We start from the raw sequence: 27583 nt of genomic DNA, 5'->3' as shown, positions 1-27583 counted from the left end.
AGACTGTAAGGGCGGGCCTGCCTTTTCAACCCTGCTGAGGAGAACCACACCCAAACCCAGCTGTTGCCAATTCAGGGATGGAAATACCTTTCTAATTGGCCCCGTCTTTGAGCTGCTCGTTGCTGCCTCATGTCTATTATAGCCTGTGCGTCTTCATCCAATGAATCCAGGCTACTAGCTGGGGAGAGCCCCCCCGGGGGTCTCAAGCTGCTCTCCCTCCTCCTCTTCCTGACGTTCCTCTCCCCCGTCTGCCTGGTCCTCCCCCTCCTGTTCACTGTCCTCCTCCTCTGGGCATGGATCCGGCAGAGCTCCAGCCGGTCCCTGAGGAGCCTCAGGCTGAATCACAACACCTTCTAAATGATTTAAAGATTCATCTCTGTTAATGGATCCCTCACAGATGAATATATATATATATATATATATTGGGTAGAACAAAAACATGCCAGTCATAATTACATTTGTATGGTACATCAGTCAGGAAATCTTCATTGTAATGAGGGAGCCATACAAATAAATGTCCAGGGTGATGGCAGGGCACGCAGAAATAATAAAGTCTCCGGTACTTTGGGGAAATCTGCAAAGAATGCAGAATAACAGAGTTGGAAGGGACCTTGGAGATCTTCCAGTCTAGGGGTGTCAAGTTCGATTTCATTGAAGGCTACATTGGGGTTGTGTTTGACCTTGGGAGGGCAGGGGGTGTGGCCAGCTCAACATTAGATTAGATTTATTGGATTTATATGTCGCCCCTCTCCGCAGACTCGGGACGGCTCACAACAATGGTAAAAAACAGTACATAATAACAAATCTAATATTTAGCAATCTAAATTACAGTTTTAGGTTAAAAAGTCCAAAAAAAGAAACACCAATATATAAAAAACAAGCACACAATCGAATCATACACAAAAACTACATGGGCAAAGGGGAGATGTTTCAATTCCTCCATACCTGATGGCAGAGGTGGGTTTTATGGAGTTTACGAAAGGCAAGGAGGGTGGGAGCAATCCTGATCTCTGGGGGGAGCTGGTTCCAGAGGGTCGGAGCCACCACAGAGAAGGCTCTTCCCCTGGGTCCCGCCAGATGACATTGTTTAGTCGACGGGACCCGGAGAAGGCCAACTCTGTGGGACCTAACCGGTCGCTGGGATTCATGCGGCAGAAGGCAGTCCCAGAGATATTCTGGTCCGATGCCACGTAGGGCTTGTTTGTGTCAGGGGTGCCTGTGGTGGTCCTAGGGCTCTGCCAGCAAAAACAGGTTCCCAAACTCCAGATCTGCGCCAGATCTGGCCTCTGGACCTTGCGTTTGCTACCCCTGTTCTAGTCCACCCGCCTGATCAAGCAGGAGACCCTGTCCACATGATGGTGACCCTATGGCACAGGTACCACAGGTGACATACAGGGCCATATCTGCTGGAACCCTAGCTCAGCTCCAATGTGCATGGGCATGCCAGCCAGCTGATTTTCAGCTCACCTGGATGGTCTGGGAGGACATTTTTAGCTTCTGGGAAGATGGGGGGGCATTTTGGCCTCTGGAGCCTGTGGAAGGCGAAAAACGGGCCTACAGGGCCCACCAAAGGTTGGGAAATGGGCTGTTTTAGGCCTCCAAAGGTCCTCCAGGGGAAGATTTGATTTGATTTGATTTGATTTGATTTGAATGCCGCCCCTCTCCGAGGACTCGGAGCGGCTCCCAACAAACAATACAGTCTACAAATCCAATATTAAAACAAAACTTATTAAGAAACCCTTATTAAAAGCAATCACACAACTCAACAAACCATGCATAAAAAGGGACAGCCGGGGGAATCAATTTCCCCATGCCTGATGACATAGGTGGGATTTTAAGAGTTTAGGGCAGGCAAGGAGGGTGGGGGCAGTCCTAATTTCCAGGGGGAGCTGATTCCAGAGGGCCAGGGCCACCACAGAGAAGGCTCTTCCCCTGGGTCCCGCCAAACAACATTGTTTTGTCGACGGAACCCAGAGAAGACCAACTCTGTGGAACCTAATCGGTTGCTGGGATTCGTGCGGGAGAAGGCGGTCTTGAAGGTATTTCACCCTCCAGAGGCACTGAATTATGTGTGTGGGCACTCGCACATGCACAATAGCACGCACACACACACTTTCGGCACCTGAGGAAAAAAAGGTTCACCATCACGGCCTTATACCCATGATGGTGAACCTGTGGCACAGGTGGCACCCAGAGCCATATCAGAGGGCATGTGAGGTATTGCCCTATGTCAACTCCAGTGTGTGCTAGCCAGCTGATGTTTGGCCTTGTAGAAGGCCGTTTCATCCTTCAGGGAACCTTCCCTGAAGCCCCAGTGTAAAAAACTGCCCAATGGGCAAACCGGAAGTTCAGAAAAAACAGACTTCTGGTTTGCCCATTGTGCTGTTTTTTGCACTTAGGGGCTTCGTGAAGCTTTCCTGAAGGCTCCAGAGTGCGAAAAACAGCGCCACAGGCAAACCGGAAGTCCATTTTTCTGAACTTCCGGTTTGCCCGTTTTTTCACCACTGCAGGCTTCGGCGAGGCCTGTGTGCATGCGTGTGGATGAGGGGGTGGATTGGCCGTATGTTTAGGGCAGTGGGGGGTGTATTTGTGGGGGAAGGAATTGATGTATGTGCGTGCTAGCAGATGTACATACCCCCTTTTGACACACGAACCAAACAAGATTCACCATTACTGCTCTATACTGTATGATGGATCAGGTTGAATGTGTATGATTGTATAGTTAGGGATTTTACTATGTTATTAATGTTTTTTAAATTGATTTAATTTTCTACTATTGGATTTGTAATGTATTGTATCACTGTTATGTTGTGAGCCGCCCCGAGTCTTCGGAGAGGGGCGGCATACAAATCTAATAAACTATAACTATAACTATACCATTCTAGGCAAACGGCCATCCAATCTCTTCTTTAAAAGTCTCAAGCTTGACCAGTCTTGCTTTGATAACTTTAAGGCCTGTGGACTTCAACTCCCAGAAAAAAAATCAAGAATCCTTTTCACTGGATCCATTTGGAATTAATTTCTTCTCTACTTCTGCGGCCACCTCCAGTTTAAATTTCCTGTCTTGCAGGCACATTTCTAAAGAAAACACCAGACTAATCACCTCGTCCCTTTATTTTCTATGAGTTGGGTGGGACCTGGAAGCATTCTTGGAAATAAAGATAGCTCCAGAGTCCCTGACTTAAGATTTTACACTGTTCCCTTCCCTCCCTCATGTGAAGCATGCAATTTAAACACCTATAATGTTATTTTTAAAACCTGCACCTGGAATTCGGGTTGTGTTCTGAATTGTCTTGTGAATAGCCTAACAGCTACAGAGGGACCTTTCTCCTCTAATTGGTTCGGTCTTCCTGCACCACCAAAGAAATCGTATGCAGTCCTTTCGTGCGCAAGCCACATCTGCTCTGCGCTTTGTGCTTGTAGGCCTCTCAGGGATGGGAAGGCAGAAACCGAGAAGGCTGAATGTACTCAAAAATCAAGCAAGATTGTAGGAAGGAAGGAAGGAAGGAAGGAAGGAAGGAAGGAAGGAAGGAAGGAAGGAAGGAAGGAAGGAAGGAAGGAAGGAAGGGGGATAGGAAGGGGGGTAGGAAGGAAAGAAGGAAGGGGAGGGGGTAGGAAGGAAAGAAGGAAGGAAGGGGAGGGAGTGGGGAGGGAGGGAGGAAGGAAGGAAAGGAAGGGGAGGGAGTGGGAAGGGAGGGAGGAAGGGGAGGGAGTGGGAAGGAAGGAAGGAAAGAAGGAGGGGAGGGAGTGGGAAGGAAGGAAGGAAAGGAGAGAAGGAGGGAGGAGGGAGGAAGGGGAGGAAATGGGAAGGGAGAAAGGAAGGAAGGAAAGAAGGAAGGGGAGGGAGTGGGAAGGAAGGAATGAAGGGGAGAAAGTGGGAAGGAAGGAAGGGAAGAAGGAGGGGAGGGAGGGAGCAAGGAAGGGGAGGGAGGAAAGGAGGGAGGGAGGAGAAAGGGAGGAAGGAAGGGGAGGGAGTGGGAAGGAAGGGGAGGGAGTGGGGAGGGAGGAAGGAGGGAGGGAGGAGGAAGGAAGGAAGGGGAGGGAGTGGGGAGGGAGGAAGGAAGGAGGGAGGGAGGAGGAAGGAAGGAAGGAAGGGGAGGGAGTGGGGAGGGAGGAAGGAAGGAGGGAGGAGGAAGGAAGGAAGGGGAGGGAGGGAGGGAGGGTTACTAAAATCTTGTGTTGGTTCTCTCAACTTCCAAAGCTGAGAAACAGACAGAAAAAAATAATCCTATTACAACCACTCCTTGTTTATCAACTGTTTACAAATACAGCAGTAGTGATAAAGGAGAATATTTGTAGCTCAGGGTTGAAATTAAGGTTCCTTGGTGCTCTTTGAGTTTGGTTACTTTCTCGCAGACATTTTATTCTTCAAATTAGGTACCTCATTAGGTGCCCTGATGAGGTTAACTAGCTTGGATAATAAAATGTCTGCGAAAAAACCCACTAAGCTCAAAGGGCACTAGGGAGCCCCTCAAATGCAACAGTAATTTTAAAGGGGGGGAGGGAGAATCATGCACGTTTACAACCACATTTGGTGTGCCCGATAGCAAAAGATGAAACTTCAAGATGAAACTGATTGTGGTCTAGTCAGTTTCTGGTAGCAGGGCTGCCTGGGAGGGTTCTAATCAACTCATTAAGGCTACAGAGCCAAGTTTGTTGACTTGTGGTTAGCACTGTTTACGGAACCGCTAGGTTATTTAAGCAATCTCTCCACCCTAGGAGGGTGGGGGAGAGGGGATAATGTGCCAGGCATAGTATTCTGTACAGAGGACTTTATCTGAATGAGAAAGCAGCAAGGATTAATCTTCAGGTCTCCCTCCCTTCCCCCTCCCCCTCCCTCTCCTTTTCCTCCCCTTTTCTCTTACACATAAACATGCTACACACACATTCACCTTGCAACCAGGTAAGTCTTTGTGGTGCAGTGGTTAGACTGCAGTACTACAAGCTACTTCTGCTGATCACAGCAGTTTGGCAGATTGAATCTCAGTAGGTTCCAGGTTGACTCAGTCTTCCATCCTTCCAAGGTGGGTAAAATGAGGACCCAGATTGTTGAGGGCAATATGCTTACTCTCTGCAAACCACTTAGAGAGGGCTGTAAAGCACTGTAAAGAGGCCTGCACTGGCTGCCGATCAGTTTCCGGTCACAATTCAAAATGTTGGTTATGACCTATAAAGCCCTACATGGCATCGGACCACAATATCTCCGAGACCACCTCCTGCCGATTAGGTCCCACAGAATTGGCCTTCTCCGGGTCCCGTCGACCAAACAATGTCAGCTGGCGGGACCCAGGGGAAGAGCCTTCTCTGTGGCAGCCCCGGCCCTCTGGAATCAACTCCCTCCATAGATTTGAATAGCCCCCCCCCCCTCCTTACCTTCCGTAAAATGCCGAAGAGCCACTTTTGTTGCCAGGCGTGGGGATAATTACCATCTTTCCCCCTTTTTATTATATTTTTGGCCTTACTGCATGATAGATTAGGTTGAATGTGTGTGACTGCATAGTTAGGGGTTTTATTATGTTATTAATGTCTTTTTAAATGGATTTAATTTTTTATTATTAGATTTGTAATGTATTGTATTACTGCTATGCTGTGAGCCGCCCCGAGTCTTTGGAGAGGGGCGGCATATAAATGTAATAAACTAACTAACTAACTAACTAACTGTGAAGTGGTATATTCTGCTGCATGAGTCCCAGCAACCGGTTGGGTCCCACAGAGTCGGCCTTTTTGGGATCCCGTCAACTAGACAATGTCGCTTGGCGAGGCCTAGGGGAAGAGCCTTCTCTGTGGAGACCCCGGCCTTCTAGAATCAGCTGCCCCCAGAGATTTGCAGTTCCCCCATCCTCCTCACCTTTCGTAAAAATTTAAAGATCTATCTGTGCCGCCAGGCTTGGGGTCATTAGACCCTCGCCCCCTGACCGACGAGTGTAGTATGTCTTGCTGATTTTAAATGTCATTAGAGTTTTTAAAGTTTGTTAGCTATATTAATTTTTTAGATATGTATATTGTTTATTGTTTTGATATGTTGTGAGCGACTCCAAGTCCTCAGAGAGGGGCGGCATACAAATCCAACAAATAAATATAGAAATAAATATAAGTCCAAATGCTAATGCTATTGCTAAGGTTGTTGCAGGTTTCTGAAACAGGTTGCATTAGCTAAATAAGGAGAAAGCACGCCATAAAAAACAAGAGAAAAGGGCACCACAGAGTGCCTAAATATCTGTCCAGATTCCTATTTTTTGTAATAAATCTTCCCCATTACAAGAAGACTCTGTAATAATTTTAAAAATAGCCGCTGGTGTACCCAGCCCTCCTGCTCAAATGTACTCTGCTAAAATCACCTCTCCCAAGTTTGCATTTTTACAGAGAGATGGATCACCCCGTGAGTGTGTGTATGTGTATGTTTGTGTTTTGTGTGTGTGATATCACCACAGCAAAGACCCTTCTATGCTGAAAATTGGAACGGTTGGACACGACCCCTAATGGCTGGAGAAAATGTTGGAACTTGGAAGGATGGCTAAATTAACCTGACTGGAGAACAATATCTTGATCCGCGGTTTCCTGGAAAGTCCTTATAGACATTTTTTTAAGGAAACAAAGAACAGTACACTTATAATTTGTGGTTTGGATTAGGAAAAAAAAGATAAAAGAAATAAGGGAGCTCTTTCTTTGTTGTCATGAATTAAGAGTTAAGCTAGTTATTTTTGCTGCGGAAGAAATTTGAAGAGCCCTTTTTCTATCTATTTTCAGTTTTTCTGCATTTTTATCTATCCTCCCTCCCTTCTGTTTAATTGCCAATAGCCTGGCATAACACCTCCTTTTCTTTCTTCTTTCTTTCCTTCTTTCCTCCTTTTTTCCTTTTTTCTTTCCTCCCTTTCTTTCCCCCTTTATCCTTCCTTCCTCCCTCCCTCCCCCCCTCCTTTCTTTCTTTCCTTCCTTCCTTCCTTCCATCCTTCCTTTCTTTCTTTCCTCTCTTCCTCCCTCCCTCCCCTACTTCTTTTGCTTTTCATTAATTTGTGTTAGTTTTTGTTTTTATAAAAGTTAAGGTAGTTACATTTGCTGCAGAAGAAATTTGAGGAGCCTTTTTTCTATTTTCAGTTTTTCTGCGCTTTATCATTCCTCCCTCCCTCCCTTCTTTACTTTCTTCCTTCTTTCTTTTTCTTCCTTCTTTCTTTCTTTCCTTCCTTCCTCCTTTCCTTTCTTTCCTTTCTCCCTCCCTTCTTCTTTTGCTTTTCACTAATTCTGACAGCCTCTCCTCTTGTCCTAAAATGCCATGTCCAGGGTGAGGGACAGCGGCCCTTTCTCCCCTTTTCAGAATGGAAATCCAGTTGGCACGAGAGGGCGTCTGCTACTCCTTTCATTCTTTCATTCAGCTCGTCAGCTCCGCTTCCCTCTGGCAAGCAAGATGGCAGGTCCTTGGCAAGGCGAACGTTTCCCATCTGAAAGTGATGAGTGGAGACAAATGGGAGCTGGCAGACACCCAGGGATGCCCCTGGGCCCTTGCCTTGCTGAGTGGCCTTGCAGCGAAAAAAGAGAAGAAACAGGACACCCACCCAGCCCTTGGCCTCTCAAGGAAGGAGAGGGGGGGAAAAATAGAAAGCTTAGTGACCCCACAGCCAGCAGGTGGAAAATTAGAATTCTTCATTGTCCAAGTGCAGAGATGGGTGCCTACCAGTTCTAACTGGTTCTTTAGAACTGTTAGTAATTCCCCGACAAGACGGAGTGACTGTGGGTTCTGCCTCCCAGGGACACTTCCATCTGTCTATCCATTACCTTGTTGGGGGGCTTTTGACCCCCTCAGAGAGGGTCTGCAACTTGGGCATCCTCCTTGATCCACAGCTGACACTGGACCGTCATCTTTCAGCTGTGACAAGGGGGCCATTTGTCCAGGTTCACCTAGTGCACCAGTTGCGGCCCTATCTGGACAGGGAGTCTCTACTCACAGTCACTCATGCCCTCATCACCTTGAGGTTCGACTACTGCAATGCTCTCTACCTCTGAAGAGTGTTCAGAAATTACATGTTGCCTCCAGAAATTATGAGTACTACATCACTGGAGGCTTTTAATTAGAAACTGGTTCTTCACTTATCTGAAATAGTATAGCTTCTCCTACTTGATCAGAAGGCTTGACTAAAAGACCTCCAAGGTCCCTTCCTGATCTATTTTCTATTATTATTATTATTATTATTATTATTATTATTATTATTATTATTTATTACATTTGTATGCCGCCCCTCTCCGTAGACTCGGGGCGACTTACAGCAATAGTAAAAACAATATACAGTAACAAATCTAATAATTAAAAAACTAAAAAGCTCCTTATTTAAAAGTAAGACATACACACAAACATACCATGCATAAACTATATAGGCCAAGGGAGATGTCTCAATTCCCCCATTGTAGTCTAACTCCTGGCCTCCCAAGTTATAACCACTTACCTTAATTCTCAACCACTAGGCTAACGAGATGGGATGGCACAGTGGTTAAAGTACAGCACTACAGGTTACTTCAGCTAACTGCTAGCTGTAGTTCAGCAGTTTGAATCTCATCACCGGCTCAAGGTTGACTCAGCCTTCCATCCTTCCGAGGTGGGTCAAATGAAGACCCAGATCGTTGGGGTCAAGAGTCTGAATCGGAAAACTGCTTAGAGAGGGCTGTAAAAGCACTAAGAAGCGGTATATAAGTCTAAATGCTATCGCTAAATGCTATAAAGTATAAACTGTCTTTCCTTAAAATTTTAAGTACTGTACTGTATTTTAAGACAGCCAAGGCAAACCTTATTCTTCCATTTAGCTAGTAAGATTTTCGCAGTTTGGTTTTTACCAATAAGTCCTTGTTCTGGACCTTCACAAACCAGCTAATTTGTCTTATTTTTGCATTTAATTCTTCCACAAGAAATTGCTCCTTCTCTACCATCGCTTGGTAGATTCTCTCCATCCCACCCTGAGCCATTGTTGTCATCTCCCTCTCCCCTTGTTCGTTTTCTATAGGCTGGTGGCCTTTTTGCAGCTAGGAGACAAGCGGTTGCCTTGGTAACGAAGCCCTTTAGATGTTTGGAGACCAGGGACCACTCAGCATGGATGGGGAGGGGGAAACAATGCTATTTTTATGATTCAGACAAAGATCCAGGATTCTTGGGTTGCTGCTAGAGAACGTGGCCACCACAAGAGGAATGGAGGATGCACTTCTCTGGCGATAGGCTCTTTCCTTCAAGGTGTTCTTCCCTACCTTCTCCTTCGTGGCGCATCACCGGCAAATTGTCTACCAGGAAATTGGGACCACCAGGAGAGATTTTCTCAAAAATAAAATAGAATTGAATTCTTTATTGGCCAAGTATGTTTGGACACCCAAGGAATTTATCTTTGGTGCATATGCTCTCAGTGTACATAAAAGAAAAAGATACATTTGTCAAGAATCAAGAGGTAAAAAACACTTACCGTGTTTTGGAGTATAAGATGCACCCTTTTCCTCCCTAAAAGTGTTCTGCCGGCGTGTCTCAACCGCCCATAATTACAGGGTAATTAGTCCAGGAAGACACACACCACACGATAAAAGGAAAACCCAAAAGTTTTTATAAACAGAAAAACAGAAACAGATCCCTTTTTAAATGTCAAAGGGATTTTCTGGTACACACAAGGCACAGGTTAAATGCAATCCAATTCCTCACCCAATAACTGGGAAATTGAATCCAATTCTAAAGTCCAGAGAGTCCAAAAAACCGCGATCTTGATGAAACAATGAATCAGATAAACTGCCATGAGGCTAAAACACCAGGTTGCACTTTTATCTGTAGCACTAATTACAGCAGCCCCACCCAACCACAGGTGGCCTCATTTTCTCTTGTAATAATCCTTCAGTTGTTGTCTCCTATGAATCACTCTATGCATGCATGGATGTGTCATTAATTATTGTTCAGAATCCAAGGATGATACAGATGATTGATTTCCTCCTGGGCTGTCTGCCAAACTCCCCTCTTCCCTGTCACTCACACTTCCTTGGTCAGAGGAGGCATCGTCAGCAGATTCCATCTGGAGCAAAACAGACCTGCGGCATGTGGATATATCCCCCCACATCCACCTGCACATTCCTTGGGGTAGGAGCTGGGCCAGAGCTAATCACAACAAAAAGAGGCTGATAATTTGGGTGTGTCTTATACTCTGAGTGTAGCTCCCTCCCCCCCTCCCCCCAGCCCTAACTAGCTGCTAACAATCTTCCCAGCTCTTACCTTTCAGGCTCGTTCATTGTTTTTCTCTGCAAAGAATGTTTTCCAAGTCCTAAGTCTTTGCGGAGTTTTTTTCATTGCTCTAACTTGCTATGAATTGTTCTGCCGGGCTCTCTGGTAGGAGCATGAATAAGTTTCTTTCCCACCCTAACCACTTAGACATGATAGCAGTGTTCCAATACTTGAGGGGCTGCCAGACAGAGGAGGGGTGTCGAGCTATTTTCCAAAGCACCAGAAGGCCAGAGAAGGAATAATGGATGGAAACTGATCAAGGAGAGATTTAACCTAAAAATAAGGAGAAACTTTCTGACAGTGAGAACGATCAACCAGTGGAACAGCTTGCCTGCAGAGGTGTCTAGAGCTCCAAAATGTGAGACATAAGAACATAAGAAGAGCCCTGCTGAATCAGGCCAAAGCCCATCAAGTGCAGCATTCTGTGTCACACAGTGGCCCACCAATTGTCCATGGGGATTTTGAGCAGAAGGAGAAGGCAAAATCCTCCCTTTCCCTCGACCCCCAACAAATGGTACTCAAGGGAATCCTGCCTGCCTCAGCTAACATAGAGGTGGCACATGGACTTCCGTTTCAATTACCACCGATACCCTTGGCATCCATGAATCTGTCTAATCCTGCCTTGAAGCTATTCAGGCTGACAGCAGTCACAACCTCTTCTGGAAGTGAATTCCATAAGCCAACAACCCTCTGGGTGAAGAAATATTTCCCTTGATTTGTCTTCACTTTCTTACCTATGAGCTTTAGGGAATGCCCCCTCGTCCTAGTATTGTGTGATAGAGAAAAGAATTTTTCTCTATCCACCTTTTCTATCCCATGCATAATTTTATACACTTCGATCAAGTCACCCCTTAAATGCCGTCTTTCAAGGCTGAAGAGACCAAGGCGTTGCAACCTGGTATCATAAGGGAGGGGCTCCATTTCCTTGATCATTCTTGTTGCCCCTTTTTGCACCTTTTCCAGTTCCATTATATCCTTCTTGAGGTGCGGTGACCAGAACTGTACACAGTACTCCAAGTGTGGTCTCGCCATCGATTTGTAGAGAGGCAATACAACACTTACTGACTTATTTTTGATTCCCTTCCAATCATGTCAAGCATGGAATTTGCTTTTTATACTGCTGCTGCGCACTGGGTTGACATCTTCATTGAGCTGTCCACCAAAACCCCAAGAGGAGAGAGACTTTCAAGAGGAGATTGGATGACCATTTGTCTAAAATGGTGTAGGTACTCCTGCTTGAGCAAGGAATTGGACTAGATGACCTATAAGATCCCTTCCAACTCTAGCAATCTATCTATCTAAAATCTTCTTACGCCATCCAAGAGTAGTCTTGAGATGGTGTAATGGCTTCGTCACACATCTATTTGGAGAAGACATGGGAACTGAGAACAACAGAGAATGGGATATTATCTGGATTCCCACAAGATCCTGAACTGTCAACTAAACACATGAGCTTAACTCAAGCATGACACTAAGCCACTAAAATAACTCAACCAACCAACCCAAGGACAGCACTAGTTTAGTGTAGAAGCCCAGCTTTTCCTGGCATGATTAAGCATCTTGTGTGAACATTATACCAAGATATGCCTTGAAATATGCCTTAATGAACAAAGAGCTGGGGGAGGACAGGTATTATTATAGACCTATCGTATTTCTGTGTTCGAAAGAAATAGAAAGATTAATTGGATGAGCGACTCCAAGTTGATATGTCAAAAGGAATCTACATTTTCATCAGTTGAAGAATGTTTAACTTGACAGTTCTCAAGACCTGCTGTTTCCCCTGCCCTCCCCACCGCTTATTCCTGGCCTTCCTCTTGCTGGATATGCTATTTAATTTTCCTGTATGATTTGAGCCTAAATAAACGGATCAAAATAAAACTCCCAGAGCCTAGAATCCAGTTTTGGTTGCTACCATGTAAAAAAAAGAAAGATGTGGAGACTCTAGAAAGAGTTCGGAGAAAGCAACAAAGAGGATTAGGGGGCTGGGGGCTAAAACATACAGAGAACGATTGCTGGAACTGGGTATGTCTAGTTTAGTTAAAAGAAGCTCCAGAAGTGACATGATAGCAGTCTTCCAATATCTAGAGGCTACCACATGTTAGAGAAGACCTGGGCAAGGGGCAGCCCGCAGGCCACATCTGGCCTGCCCGCTGTCTGTGACCGGCCCGCCCGCTATCTGTGACCAGTCCGCGGAGGTCAGGGTCCGCTCCATTGCGAGGATGAAAGAGCTCACCGCGTCTGCCGGGACTCCTCCGGTTCCTGCTTTCCTAATGAATGCGGTGAGCTCTTTCATCCTCGCGCTGGAGCAGACCCTGACCTCCTACCAAAAGCAGCCAAGCACAGAAATCATGCAAACACTCCAGCCCAGTGACTGTGGTGCACCGTGTTGCCGTAAAGCAAACAATTAGGGGTCTGTAGAGTGGGTCTGGGTGTTTAGGTCAGGTCAGGGTCTGGGTCTTTAGAGTGGTCAGCGCCGAAAAAATCCCCTAGCTGTGAGCAGTACAGGAGTGGTACACAGATACCACGTGCTTCCTCCCCTGTCCCCTGCAGTAGCTATATACAGTGTTGGGTAGAAATGAGTTAATTATATTAGTCCGGCCCTCTAAAACCACCCCAATTTCTCACGCGGCCCCATGGCAAAAGGAATTGCCCACCCCTGTGTTAGAGGATTCAAGCTATTCTCCAAAGCACCACAAGGCAGAACAAGAAGCGATGGATTCTGTTCTATTCTCTTCTGTTCTGTTCTATTTATTGTATTCTATATTCTATTCTACTCTACCCTACTCTACTCCTATCCTATCCTTTCTACTGTATTCTGTATTCTGTTTTGTTCTATTCTGTATTCTATCCTGTGCTATGCTATGCTATATGCTACTCCCTATTCTCCTACTCTTCTGTCCTCAGCAGTCAGGATTCAGGCCCGGCTACAGCACGGAAACTGCTTTGGTCGCTCTGATGGATGATCTCTGGCGGGCCCGGGACAGGGGTTTATCCTCTGTCCTGGTGCTCCTTGACCTCTCAGCGGCTTTCGATACCATCAACCATGATATCCTTCTGCGCCGGCTGGAGGGGTTGGGAATGGGAGGCACTGTTCTTCAGTAGTTCTCCTCCTACCTCTCGGGTCGGTCGCAGTTGGTGTTAGTGGGGAGTCAGAGGTCGACCTCTAGGTTGCTCCCTTGTGGGGTGCCTCAGGGGTCGGTCCTCTCCCCCCTGCTATTTAATATCTACATGAAATCAATATTATTCCAATGAATGAATGAATGAATGAATAAATATAAACATTTTCTGTGTCAATGGGCATATTTGAATCCCAGTTTATTTTAGCTGAACTCTACATGTCCCTCAAGTGTGATAACATATCCTTTCATGTTGGCCCCATTTCCCATGTACATTGGAGACCCCTTTGTAGATTACAGATCCTTTTTCTGGCATCAGGTACCTAAAGTGCATTCAAAATTTCCGATGCTTTGTAATATATACTGCTCAAAAAAATAAAGGACACATCCTAGATCTGAATGAACGAAATATTCTCATTGAATACTTTGTTCTGTACAAAGTTGAATGTGCACAACAGCAGGTGAAATTGATTGTTAATCAGTGTTGCTTCCTAAGTGGTCAGTTTGATTTCACAGAAGTTTGATTGACTTGGAGTATTTTTTAAGTTTTATTTTTATTTTTTTGAGCAGTGCATTTGCCTGACCATCAGTAAATATTTCTATGATAATTAAAATAAAAGGTACAGTGATCCCTCGATTTTCGCGGGGGTTATGTTCCAAGACCTCCCGCGAAAATCGATTATCCGCGATATAGTGGTGCAGAAGTAAAAACACCATCTGCGCATGCGCACCCTTTTTCCATGGCCGCGCATGCGCAGATGGTGGAGCCGGGGACCGACGAAAGTGCAACTAATATTAGATAAACATCTATCTAAATAAATAAAATAAACATCTCGCCGCTCGTCCGTTTGCCCACCGGCTCGCCCGCCCGCCTGCCGCTCGTCGCTCGTCCGTTCGCCCGCTCGCTCGCCCGCCCGCCGCTCGCCCCTCGTCCTTTCACCCACTCACTGCTCGTCCTTTCGCCTGCTCGCTGCTTGTCCATTCGCCCACCCGCCACTCGTCCATTCGCCCGCCCGCCGCTCGTCCGTTCACCCGCCCGCCCGCCGCTCGCCGCTCGTCCTTTTGCCCGCTCGCCGCTCGTCCTTTCGCCCGCTCGCTGCTTGTCCGTTCGCCCGCCCGCCGCTCGTCCGTTCGCCCGCCCGCCGCTCGCCCGTTTGCCTGCCGGCTCGGCCGCCCGCCCGCTGCTCGCCGCTCGTCCTTTCGCCCGCCCGCTCCACCTCTCTTTCTCCTCTGCTGCAAGAGAGGCGGGACAGGCATTCTCTGGAGGCTGGTGGGTGCACGAGAGAGGGAAAGTGAGAAAAAGAGAGAGAGCAAGAGGGGGAGAGATAGAGAAAGAGAGAGAAGGAAAGAAAGAAAGAGATGAGAAAGGAAGGAAGAGAGTGAGAGAGAGGAAGAAAGAGAGAGAGAGAAGAGTGGAAGGAAGAGAGAGAAATGATAGAAAAAAGGGGACAAAAAAAGAGAAATGAGAAAATGATTGAAGCAGAGAATGACAGGAAAGAAAGAGAAAGAGACAGAGAAGTGACTCTTGGTGATGACGTATGACGTCATCGGGTGGGAAAAACCGTGGAATAGAAAAAAAACCGTGGAGTATTTTTAAATTATTATTTTTTGAAAAACCGTGGTATAGCGTTTCGCGAAAATCGAGACCGCGAAAATCGAGGGATCACTGTACTTTACTTTCTTTCTCTCTCTTTGACAGCATTTGAAGCAAGAACAGGGTTCATTCAGTTAAATGCGATTGAGTCACAGACAGTTTATGGCCTTTTCTTCATTAATCTCTGGCTAAAATGATGTTAGCATCTGCTGACCTTTGATGACATCCAAAGCTGCACAGTGTTGGCCTTCGTTACTACAGACAGTCTTCGCCTTAAAACCACTCATTTAGTGGCCATTCAAAGTTACAACAGCTATGAAAAAAATGACTTATGACCGCTTTCATACTTACAACAGTTGCAATATCCCAACGGTTACCATGTCCTGGGGTCATGTGATCCCCTTTCAGGACCTTCTGACAAGCCAAGATAGGAAGTTGTGGGAGCTTCAAAAAACCAAGCTGCTTGAAGGTCCCATGACTTCCAAAGGCAACTTTTGTTCCATTGGTGGATTGATTGATTGATTGATTGATTGATTGATTGATTATTTATTTATTTATTTATTTATTTATTAAATTTGTATGCCGCCCCTCTCCGCAGACTCGGGGCGGCTCACAACAGCAAGAGAAAACAATATATAATACAAATTCAATAATTAGAAAGCTAAAAACCCATAATTTATAAAACATGCACACAACATACCATGCATAAACAGTATAGGCCTTGGGAAGATATTTCAGTTCCCCCATGCCTGACGGCAGAGGGTTTTTTTAAGGAGTTTGCAGAAGTCAAGGAGGGTGGGGGCAGTTCTAATCTCAGGGGCGAGCTGGTTCCAGAGGGCCGGGGCCGCCACAGAGAAGGCTCTTCCCCCGGGACCCGCCAAACGATATTGTTTAGTTGACGGGACCCGGAGATTGCTTTCGTTGTCAGAAAATTCCTCCTTATTTCTAGGTTGAATCGCTCCTTAATCAATTTCCACCCCTTATTCCTTATCTGGCCTTCAGGTGCTTTGGAAAATAGCTTGACCGCCTCCTCTCTGTGGCAGCCCTTCAAACACTGGAAGACTGTTCTCGTGATTTGGGGAGCCATGTCATCTGCTGGTGGTGGTCCACTGTGCTTCATGAAGTCCAGCTGTCTACTAGGAGATTTTGGAACACTTCCATCTACAGACAAGCTTTATGGGGATGGGGACTTAAATTTTCCAGCAGGACTTGGCACCTGCCCACACTGCCAAAAGCACCAAAATCTGCTTCAGTGATCATGGGATTACTGTCCTTGATTGGCCAGCAAACCCACCTGACCTGAACCCCATAGAGAATGTATGGGGCATTGCCAAGAGAAAGATGAGAAACATGAGACCGAACAAGGCAGAAGAGCTGAAGGCTGCTATTGAAGCATCCTGGTCTTCCATAACACCTCAACAGTGCCACAGGCTGATAGCGTCCATGCCATGCTGCATTGAGGCAGCAACTTCTGCAAAAGAGATCCAAATCAAGTACTGAGTACATATGTAGGCTTATACTTTTCAGAGGTCTGATATTGTTCTAGGTACTATCCTGCTGTAAAAGAAGGCGACATGCTCCTACACCAGAGGTGCTACCCCTTCCTGAGCGCCCCATACACCCTATATATGTTTGTGTGTGTAACATATTTTTGCTGATAAGTGAAAAGGAAGGGAGACTAGTATAGATCTATTTCGAGTTTATTATGTTCTCATCAGCTAGACATACCCTTACCGGGATTTGAACCTACTTCTGATTGCAAGGCAGGATTATATATATAATGGATACTGTAGCCTAGAGGTTAACTCTCTGCCTTACAAGGCAAAGGTTGCAAGTTCAAGTCCCAGTGAGGGTATGGCTAGATGATGAGGCCAAAATAAGGCTGAAATAGATCTATCCTAGTCTCCCTTAATTTTCAAATTCAGCAAAAACTTGTGATACATACAGAATATAGTTTGTCAGCTATTAATAACTTAACTGCCTTGGAAATGGCCCTGGGTTGGGCCGAGAGGCAAAAAAGGAGCTGTGATGTTCCTTCAATATACCAGGGTGATTCGACACAAAAAACAAGTAACCCTTCCCTGGTATAGAGCTGAAGGGATTGGATACTGTAGCCTAGAGGTTAATTCTCTGCCTTACAAAGCAAAGGTTGCAAGTTCAAGTCCCAGTGAGGGCATGGCTAGCTGATGAGGCCAAAATAAGGCCAAAATAGATCTATCCTAATCTTCGTTAATTTTCAAATTCAGCAGAAGCATGTGATATATATACATATTATATATTATATATATTTTAGATGTACAAAATACCACAATGCTCATCTCCAGAATTCACCCCTCTGTGTAACTATTGGGTTTGCAATTGGCAATTCCATCTCTTCTTAAATGAAAAATGTCCAAGCTTTTTGAGGAAAATCTGGAATCTGTTTAAAGTTACTTGCAGACTCATTTCCTGAATAGCTGGGGTATAGTTGTTCACAACCCAACATCCACACAGTTATTTGCTTAACTACATGAATGTAGGCTTCGGGTGGGGAGAAGGTGAGATATACATTCAGATTTTGACAGCTTCCCTCCAAAAGTACATGTGAACTGAGCCTACCTTTAAATGTAGCAAAGATGAAGCCAGCGTAATCATAAGAATTAATCAAGGAACTCCTGTATTAAATAATTTTCCTCTTTTTTCACACTAAACATTCCAGTTTTGCAGCCGCATTTGCAGCATTGCTGTGACCACATTCACACAATCTTCTGTACTGTTCTGTCTGGGTTCCCCCAGATGTCAACACCAACTAAAAAGAGTATCCAGACACGCTGGTAAAAAGCAAAGTCATTTTATATCTTTGAAAGCAAACACAGATAACAAAAACTGTTCTTACAAACTGGAATGCTATGAAGCTTCACAGAAGAGTCACGACGGCCAGACAACACAACAGGCTTCTTGCTGGCACACACACCACTGTAGATAATAAAACCCACACCTCTCCCAAGTTTTCAGCCTTCGAGGCCACAAGCCAGAATCAGAGACGCCAAGGATCGAAGCAAGGTCACAGGACTCCCAAAAGATAACTCTCCACAATACAGGAAGGGCGGGCCTGCCTTTTCAACCTTTCTGAGGAGAACCACACCCAAATCCAGCTGTTGCCTATTAGGGATGGAAATACCTGGCTAATTGTCCCCTTCGTTGTGCTGCCCTTCTCTGCCTCATGTCTATGATGGCTTGTGCGTTCTCATCTAATGACTCCAGGCTACTCGCTGGGGAGAGCTCCCCCCCGGGGGTCTCAGGCTGTTCTCCCTCCTCCTCGTCCTGACATTCCTCTTCCCCGTCTGCCTGGTCCTCCTCCTCCTCCTGTTCTTCGTCCTCCCCCTCTGAGCATGGAGCCGGCAGAGTTCCATCCATTCCCTGAGGAGCCTCAAACTGAATCACAACACTGTACATTCTTCTCCTTGGAAAATAAAGAATACCCAAATATTTTAACTTAAAAAATGGCAACCTAAGTTTTAAGAAGGGAGGTTTTTGAGAAGAGTTTATAAAAACCATTTGTCTGAAATATATAGGTATAGGGGTTTCCTGCCTGAGCAGGGGGTTGGACTAGAAGACCTTCAGGGTTCCTTCCAACTCTGTTCTTCTGTTAATTAATGGAGAACCCAGCTCCACAGCTAGTCTGGGCGCTGCCTATTAGGAGCTCAGCCAGCATGGCTAAAGCTGCCAGAATATTTAGGGAGATTCTCCATCATCCAAGCCATGGTTGTCCCACAGATGTCTTTCTTTCCAAAAGGCAACTGGCCTTCCTTGCTTTTGTTCCTTGAAAAGGGTTATGCTTCTTTGGTTTTGAAATAGAAGAGAAAAAGCCAAGTCCAGTTGCTTTTATTTCTTTTCTCTTTCTTTTGAAAAGCTCCTGTTTTTGCTTCTGCCTAGAATAGAGGAGGCCAAGAAAATGCAAATTTGGGGGAAGGCATCAGTGGCGTGTCTAGGCTGTCTCAAAACACAGCTAGCCAGCCGCACATCTGTGCTTAAATACAGCTTGCGCAGGGTAAAGGGAGCGATGCTGCGCTGGAACTAATAATCAGTTGCCGGTTTACAGGCTGATGTCAGAAGGCGGAGATGTATTTCCACCCTGCAATTAATGTAGGAGATTTGTCAGTGTGCGGTGAGGGCCTGGACACCGTCCGTAGGACGCATGGGCTGCCCCACGGAAGGAGAGAAGCTGTCGTCTCCAGCACAGGCTCCCCTCCAAGGGCGGAGTGCACTTCCCGGTGCACTTCCCACAGAGCTCTGCAACCCCGGCATGCACCCGCGCACATCAGCATGAAATTCGGCTTCCTGCGCATGTGCAGGAAACGAACCTTGTGCGAGATTGCACGTGAGTGTGACGGCAGAAAAAGACCTCCTGGTCCATCTAGTCTGCCCTTTCCTGTATTTTATCTTAAGGTGGATCTATGTTTATCCCAGGCATGTTTAAATTCAGTTCCTGTGGATTTAACCATCCACGTCTGCTGGATGTTTGTCCCAGGCATCTACTACTCTTTCAGTCAAATAATATTTTCTCTGATCTTTCCCCCAACTAATCTCAGATTGCGGCCCCTTGTCCTTGTATTCACTTTCCTATTGAAAACACTTCCCTCCTGATCCTTATTTAACCCTTTATCATATGTAAATGTTTCAATCATGTCCCCCCTTTTTCTTCTGTCCTCCAAACTGTACAGATTGAGTTCATGAAGTCTTTCCTGATACGTTTTATGCTTAAGACCTTCCACCATTTTTGTAGCCCGTCTTTGGACCCGTTCAATTTTATCAATATCTTCTTGTATGTGAGGTCTCCGGAACTGAACAAATGTGGTCGCACCAGCGCTCTATATAGCCAGATCACAATCTCCCTCTTCCTGCTTGTTATACCTCTAGCTATGCAGCCAAGCATTCTACTCGCTTTCCCTACCGCCTAACTGCACTGTTCACCATTTTGAGACTGTCAGAAATCAGTCTCAAGGAGTGATTCAATTTTTGCCGTTTTGTTTGCTTCTGTGCATGCGCGGAAGCACAAAAATGCCGGAAAATCGGTGAAATATCACCCGTGCGAGGATCCTCGCAAGAGATTTCACTTCCAGCGCATGCACAGAAGCCGAATCTCATGCAGGTGTGCTTGCATGCATCGGTGACATGGGGATGTATGGGCATCTCAATTTCCACTACCGGAATGGTGTTCCTGACCGTTCCGGGTGCAGCCCGATACTGCTCCCCTCCAAAGAACCTCATAAAGGTATAGTTGGTCCTTGATTTACAACTACAGTTAGGGCCAGAATTTCCACTGCTAAATAAGATGCTTGTTCAGTGAATTCTGCCTGGTTTTATAGCTTGCTTTTTTTTTCTGCCAAGATTGTTAAACAAATCACTCTGGCTCATGAAGTGAATGGATATAATGGACCTGGAAAAGGTGCAAAAAAGGGCAACAGGAATGATCAAGGAAATTGAGCCCCTCCCTTATGAAACCAGGTTGCAACGCCTTGGTCTCTTCAGCCTTGAAAGACGGCGTTGAAGGAGTGACTTGATCGAAGTGTATAAAATTATGCATGGGATAGAAAAGGTGGATGGAGAAAAATTATTTTCCCTATCACATTATTATTATTATTATTATTATTATTATTATTATTATTACTATTATTACTATTATTGTTGTTGTTGTTTTGTTGTTGTTGTTGTTGTTGTTATAATTATTATTATTATTATTATTATTATTATTATTATTATTATTATTATTTAAATTTGTATGCCGCCCCTCTCCGTAGACTCGGGGCGGCTCACAACAATAGTGGCAAAACAATGTAATACAAATCTAATAATTTAAACTAAAAACCCATAATTTAAAAACATGCACACAACACACCATACATAAACAATATAGGCCTGGGGAAGTTATTTCAGTTTCCCCATGCCTGATGGCAGAGGTGGGTTTTAAGGTGTTTACGAAAGGCAAGGACGAGGGGGACCTCCCTAAAGCTCAGAGGTAAGAAAGCGAGGACAAGTAAAGGGAAATATTTCTTCACCCAGAGGGTCCTTGGTTGATGGAATTCACTTCCAGAAGAGGTCGTGACAGCTGTCAGCCTGGATAGCTTCAAGGCAGGATTAGACAGATTCATGGATGCCAAGTGCATTGGTGGTTATTGAAATGGAGGTCCAAGTGCCGCCTCTATGTTGGTTGAGGCAGGGAGAGATCCCTTGGGTCCCATCTGTTGGGGGTCAAGGGAAAGAGAGGGTTTTGCCTTCTCTTTCTGCTCAAGATCCCCATGGCAATTGATGGGCCACTGGGTGATACAGAATGCTGGACTCGGCCTGATTCTGCAGGGCTCTTCTTAGGTTCTTATGAATCATGTAGTTGTTAAGCCAACCTGGCTTCTCTGTTGGCTTTGCTTGTCAGAAGCCAGCTGGGAAAGTGGCAATTACATGACCCTGACATGCTGAAACCATCATCAACGCACTGCAGTTGCCAAGCGCCCTAATCGTGATGACCTGTAGAGAGGCTACGATGGTTCGAAGGGGCAGATCATGTTAGTCTAATGTCATTGCAATTTGGAACAGCCACTAAACAAATGGTTTAAAAAAATCAAGGACTGCCTGTGTTTTAGGTATGCCTGTTTTCTAAAGACACTTAAGCCAGGTCCGTCCAACCTTTAACAGATTTAGCAGATTAACAGTGTCGGAAGGGACCTTGTAGGTCATCAAGTCCATCTCTCCCCCCCCCCCCTAAGCAGGAGAGCCTACATCATTTCTGACAGATGGCAGTCCCTTCTCTTCTTGAAAGCCTCCAGTGATGAAGCTCCCACAACTTCTGAAGGCAACTTCTGTTCCATCAGTTGATTGTTTTCACTGTCAGAAAATTCCTCCTAATTTCCAGGTTGAATCTCTCTTTGTACGGTTCCCAGCCATTATTCATTGTCTGGCGTTCTGTTCTGTTCCGTTCCATTCCGTTCCATTGCACTCCACGTTTTCTATTCTATTCTATGTACAGTGGTAACTCTGCTTACGAACTTAATTCGTTCTGTGACCAGGTTCTTAAGTAAAAAAGTTTGTAAGAAGAAGCAATTTTTCTCATAGGAATCAATGTAAAAGCAAATAATGTGTGGGATTGGGGAAACCACAGAGAGGGTGGAGGCCCTGTTTCCTCCCAGGAGATTCCTAGAGAGGCCCCATGGAGGCTTCTCCCCGCCTTTTCCGGCCCTGTTTCCTCCCAGCAGATTCCAAGAGAGCCCATATGGAGGCTTCTCCCTGCCTTTTCCGGTTACAGTTTCGGAGGCTCGGGTTTGTAAGTAGAAAATGGTTCTTGAGAAGAGGCAAAAAAATCTCAAACACCCGGTTCTTATCTAGAAAAATTCATAAGTAGAGGCATTTGTAGGTAGAGATACCACTGTACTTAGTTTTTCTCATTTTGGTGAATCTCAAATCCAGCTTGCATTTTTCTCTTTCCCTCTCCCTCCCTCCCTGATTTGTGCTTTTCTGCGAATAGAACAACATTTGGGCTGCATTTTCTGAATCTAAGACATTGCCACCCATCATTTCGGTGAACGCCAGAATTTGATATAGATTATGCCTCCACCATCGTTCTATCTCTAGAGAACTTGCACATCTCTTCAGAATGATAGAGATTTATTCTGGCAATTGTGGATGGGCTGATACAAAATGGAGCATTGCCTTAAGCCATCACCCTGGATCAAAGGGCTGGATTGATAGCCTGCTACTTTAATCCTGAGATCAGAAAGAATTTTTGCATATAAATGCATGTGAGCAAAAAAACCTCAGTTTTGTTGTGGTTATTGTTGTTGGTATCACCTTATAAAACCTTAGTAAAATCACACCTGGAACACTGCATCAAGCTTTGGTCACAACCTTACAGAAAAGATGTTGAGACTTTGGAAAAAGTGCAGAGAAGACCAGCTAAGAGGCTTAAAACCCGTGAAGAACAGTAGCAGTATTTGGGTTTAGCTATTCTAGAAAAAAGAAGGACTAGGGGTGACAGGATAGCAGTATTTCAGTATTTGAGGGGCCTCCACATAGATGAGGAGGTCATTTACTTTTTTTAAGCACTAGAAGGCAAGGCGAGAAACAATGAATGGAAATTAAATGGAATTAAGGAGAAACCTCCTAACAGTGAAAACAATTACTTGTTGGTTGGTTGGTTTAGATTTCTATGCCACCCTTCTCAAGCAACTCAGCTTATAACATAATAAATACAATACAAAATGAGTAGAAACCTTATATTATAAATCTAAAAATTTATAAAACCCCATTATCTTAAAAAAAACACAATCATCCACCCAACTGATTTAACCATTCATGGCTGGAGTTAGCTCTAACAGTCATGCCTACTGGCAAAGATGGATCTTCAGGGCCTTGCGAAAGGCCAGGAGGATAGGGGTGGTACGAATCTCCGGGGGGAGTTGGTTCCAAAGGGCTGGAGCCACCACAGAGAAGTCTCTTCACCTAAGCCCCCGCCAGACAACATTGCCTGGCTGACATTAACCCTGGAACAGCTTGCCTTCAGAAATTATGGGTTCTGCTCCATCACTGGAGATCTTTGACAGGCATGTCAAGGTTGACCCGTAACACACTTCTACTCACAACGTGACAAGAAAAATGAAGGGGAGGGGGGGAAATATTTGGACTGTATTGGCAGCTGGGAGGGAAGTGAGTTTATGTGAGCCATTTGCAGCCTGAGAAAATCCTGATACTTCAAAGCTGTGTGATGGGAACCTTCCAAAGGTGCAGATTGTTTTACTAAAATAAAAGGAACATGTTGGATTGGTGGGCAATGAACATTGGATGGCCCACATAGAGAATAGGAGAAATTAAGAGCTGCGGTGACACAGTGGTTAGAATGCGGTACTACAGGCTATTTCTGCTGACTGCCAGCTGACTGCAGTTTGGCAATTCAAATCTCACCAGGCTCAAGACCTTCCATCCTTCCGACGTGGATAAAATAAGGACCTAAATTGTTGGGGGCAATAGGGTGGCTCTAAGTTACTTAGAGAGGGCTGTAAAGTACTGTGAAGTGGTATATAAGTCTAAGGGCTCTTGCTATAAACTGCTGGCTTTTGCATAAAAATTTCACAATTAGCTTTGCTCCTTTTGTGTCTGTATGGATCTCTCAGTAAAGTTAGACTCCTAGTAAAATAATGTCCCAGGAATTTCTTTTACTGCATATGCTAAGTGGACGGTGGACAAGCCACTTTTCTAAAATGGCATTGGGCAGTGATGGAGAACCTATGGCACGTTTTCCACAGGTGGCATCCAGAGCCATATCGGAGGGCATATGAGACATTGCCCTATATCAGCTCCAGAACGCATGTCCGTGCTGGTCAGCTGGTTTTCAGCTGTTTTCAGCTGTTTTCACTCTCCCCACGCTTCAGGAATGCTTCCTGCCCCCTTTCGCCATCCCCAGGGTTCAGGAAAGCCTCCTGAAGCCTGTAGATGACAATAAACAGTCCAGCAGGCAAACTTCTGGTTGGCTCTTTGGGCCATTTTTTGCCGTCCCCAGGCTTCAGGAGGCTTTCCTGAACCCTGGAGAGAGCGAAAAACAGCCCAACTGGCCTACAAGAGGTCCAGACGTTTCAGTGAGGCCTGTGCCCATGCATGGGGAAACTGCAGTTTAATGTTCCCAAATGTAAAATAATGCACTTGGGTAAAAGGAATCCTCAATCTGAGTATTGTATTGGCAGTTCTGTGTTAGCAAATACTTCAGAAGAAAAGGATTTAGGGGTAGTGATTTCTGACAGTCTCAAAATGGGTGAACAGTGCAGTCGGGCAGTAGGGAAATCAAGTAGGATGCTTGGCTGCATAGCTAGAGGTATAACAGGCAGGAAGAGGGAGATTATGATCCCGCTATATAGAGCGCTGGTGAGACCACATTTGGAATACTGTGTTCAGTTCTGGAGACCTCACCTACAAAAAGATATTGACAAAATTGAACGGGTCCAAAGACGGGCTACAAGAATGGTGGAAGGTCTTAAGCATAAAACTTATCAGGAAAGACTTAAGGAACTCTGGAGGACAGAAGGAAAAGGGGGGACATGATCGAAACATTTAAATATATTAAAGGGTTAAATAAGGTCCAGGAGGGAAGTGTTTTTAATAGGAAAGTGAACACAAGAACAAGGGGACACAATCTGATGTTAGTTGGGGGAAAGATAAAAGGCAACCTGAGAAAATATTATTTTACTGAAAGAGTAGTAGATCCTTGGAACAAACTTCCAGCAGACGTGGTAGATAAATCCACAGTAACTGAATTTAAACATACCTGGGATAAACACATATCCATCCTAAGATAAAATACAGAAAATATTATAAGGGCAGACTAGATGGACCATGAGGTCTTTTTCTGCCATCAGACTTCTATGTTTCTATGTTTCTATGGGGGCAGGGCGGGGGGTTTGTCCACATGTGCATGGGGGAGGACATTGCATTATGGTTGTGGGCATGCATGCACATACTATCGTCCCCACGTGCACCCTTTTGGCACCCAAGCCAAAAAAGGTTCACCATCACTGGCATACGGTCTCCTGCTTGAAACGGGGGGTTGGACTAGAAGACCTCCAAGGTCCTTCCAGCTCTGTGTTTGATTGAAATTAAAGTGCTGTTGTTTTGTGGTGCCAAGCAGCTGGCCAAATGAAATCAGGGTGCTTTGCTGCTTCAGTAAAACCCACTGAAATGGAGCAAATGGAAGCGTGCATTCTGCACATAGATTTAGATCTACAGGCTTCCACAAATGGATGCTTCATTACTGTGTGCAACATGCAGAATTCCTCACTTCGGAAATGCGGTGACTTGAACAAATGAATCCCTTGTCTCAAATAAAGACAGAGAGAAAATAAAGTGGCTTTCTGGGACAAAAGACATAGATTTCTTCCTTAACCTGATTCTGGAGGCTCCATTGCTCACCTTCCTTCCATGGAGCGTGCAATTTTTGCCAGAAATTAATCAGCACACTAAAGATCCTGTGTGAAGGACATCAATCACAGTGGATTGTCCAGTGACAGCATCTGCAAAGAGGGGAAAATAGGAAAAGAGAGGGAAGGAAGGAAGAAAAGGAGGAAAGAAAGAAAGGGAAGGAGGAAAGAGAGAGAAAGAGAGAGAGAAGAGAAAGGAAGGAGGAAAGAGAGAGAGAGAGAGAGAGAAAGAAAGAAAGAAAGAAAGAAAGAAAGAAAGAAAGAGGAGGGAGGAAGGGAGGGAGGGAGGATGGAAAGATATTTGTAGTTCAAGATTGAAATCAGGGAGTAAGGAAGGAGGAAAGAAAGAGAGAAAGAAATAAAGACGGAAAGAAGGAGGAAGGGAGGAAGGAAGGAAGGAAGGAAGTCCTTAAAACCCACCTCTGCCATCAGGCATGGGGAAACTGAAATAACTTCCCCAGGCCTATATTGTTTATGTATGGTGTGTTGTGTGCATGTTTTTAAATTATGGGTTTTTAGTTTAAATTATTAGATTTGTATTACATATTGTTTTGCTACTATTGTTGTGAGCCGCCCCGAGTCTATGGAGAGGGGCGACATACAAATTTAATAAATAATAATAATAATAAAGAGGAAAGAAAAGAAAGGAAGGAAGGGGAAAAGAGATAGAGAGAAAGAAAGAAGAGAAAAGGAAGGAAGGAGGAAAGAGAGAAAGAAAGAAGAGAGAGAGAGAGGAGGGAGGGAGGAAAGATATTTGTAGTTCAAAATTGAAATTGGAAAGGAAGGAAAGGAAGAGAAAAAGAAAGAAAAAAGAAAGAAGGAAAAAGAAAGAAAGAAAGAAAGAAAGAAAGAAAGAAAGAAAGAAAGAAAGAAAGAAAGAAAGAAAGAAAGAAAGAAAATCAGGAAGGGTCGATTAGGTTGCAATCTTTCTATTCAGAAAAGTTTTTGTTCCGGCCTTACCTTGAGGCCTCCTTCTCCACCTTTAACTCTAAAATACCAATTCAATGTTCATTAAACGAAACCCCAGCGCGCGATGGGAGCTGCTAAAATACCCTTCTCCCTCCCTCCCCTCCCCACTGTTTTGTTTTATTTAACGGCTCACTTTTGTACAGATGGCAAAGCATGGTAGGAGATTTGAATCCTACCCCCTGGGCAGGCTCGAGAGGGGGGGGAGAAGCCCGTTCCCCCCGCCCTCCAAGGACGCTGGAGGGAAAAGCGAAAAGAAGAAACCTCCAGCCATGCCACATTTTGAAATCTTACCTGCTGGGCTCAGTGAGAGGGGAAGAAAGTCTGTGAAGGTCACTCACAGTTTGAGAGACGCCCCGGAGTGACCAGTCGAAAGAGACAACATCTCTGCTTGGACTGTTAATTGCTTATTAACTCCACGAGCAAATGTACATAATGAAGAACCAGGCTGGCTGCCCTTTCGATGGAGTCTGACGTTCCTTTTTTATGCCTGTGTTACGGTGGCTATTCATCTTTCTTTTTTAAAAAAATATATAAAAAGTTGGGGACTTTCAGACCTTTGCCAGCCTGAGGATGGCCCCTTCCTGAAGATAGCGGTGAGAATGAGATCCTGCAATCACAAGCCGGCCAGATTGTTTGTGGGTCATAACCAGGAGTGGGTTGGTAAAGGACAGCACACTAGTAACGATTGCTGCTCACACAGCTTGAGGTCTCTTGCATGTACGCATGGAACATCCCAGTGGGT

The 27583-nt window shown here is 45.1% G+C and overlaps 1 protein-coding gene across 4 annotated transcripts in view; it reads left to right on the top strand.

Moving 5' to 3' along the window:
- Positions 1-27583, top strand: part of LOC139171960 (guanine nucleotide-binding protein G(o) subunit alpha) — a 215297-nt gene that overhangs the window by 163817 nt on the left and 23897 nt on the right. The window lies entirely within an intron of this gene.

Source organism: Erythrolamprus reginae, chromosome 9 (assembly GCF_031021105.1).
Source record: "Erythrolamprus reginae isolate rEryReg1 chromosome 9, rEryReg1.hap1, whole genome shotgun sequence".
NCBI classification, from domain to species: domain Eukaryota; kingdom Metazoa; phylum Chordata; class Lepidosauria; order Squamata; family Dipsadidae; genus Erythrolamprus; species Erythrolamprus reginae.
Note: the sequence above shows the minus strand (reverse complement) of the source record. Positions and strands in the feature narration are given on the sequence as shown.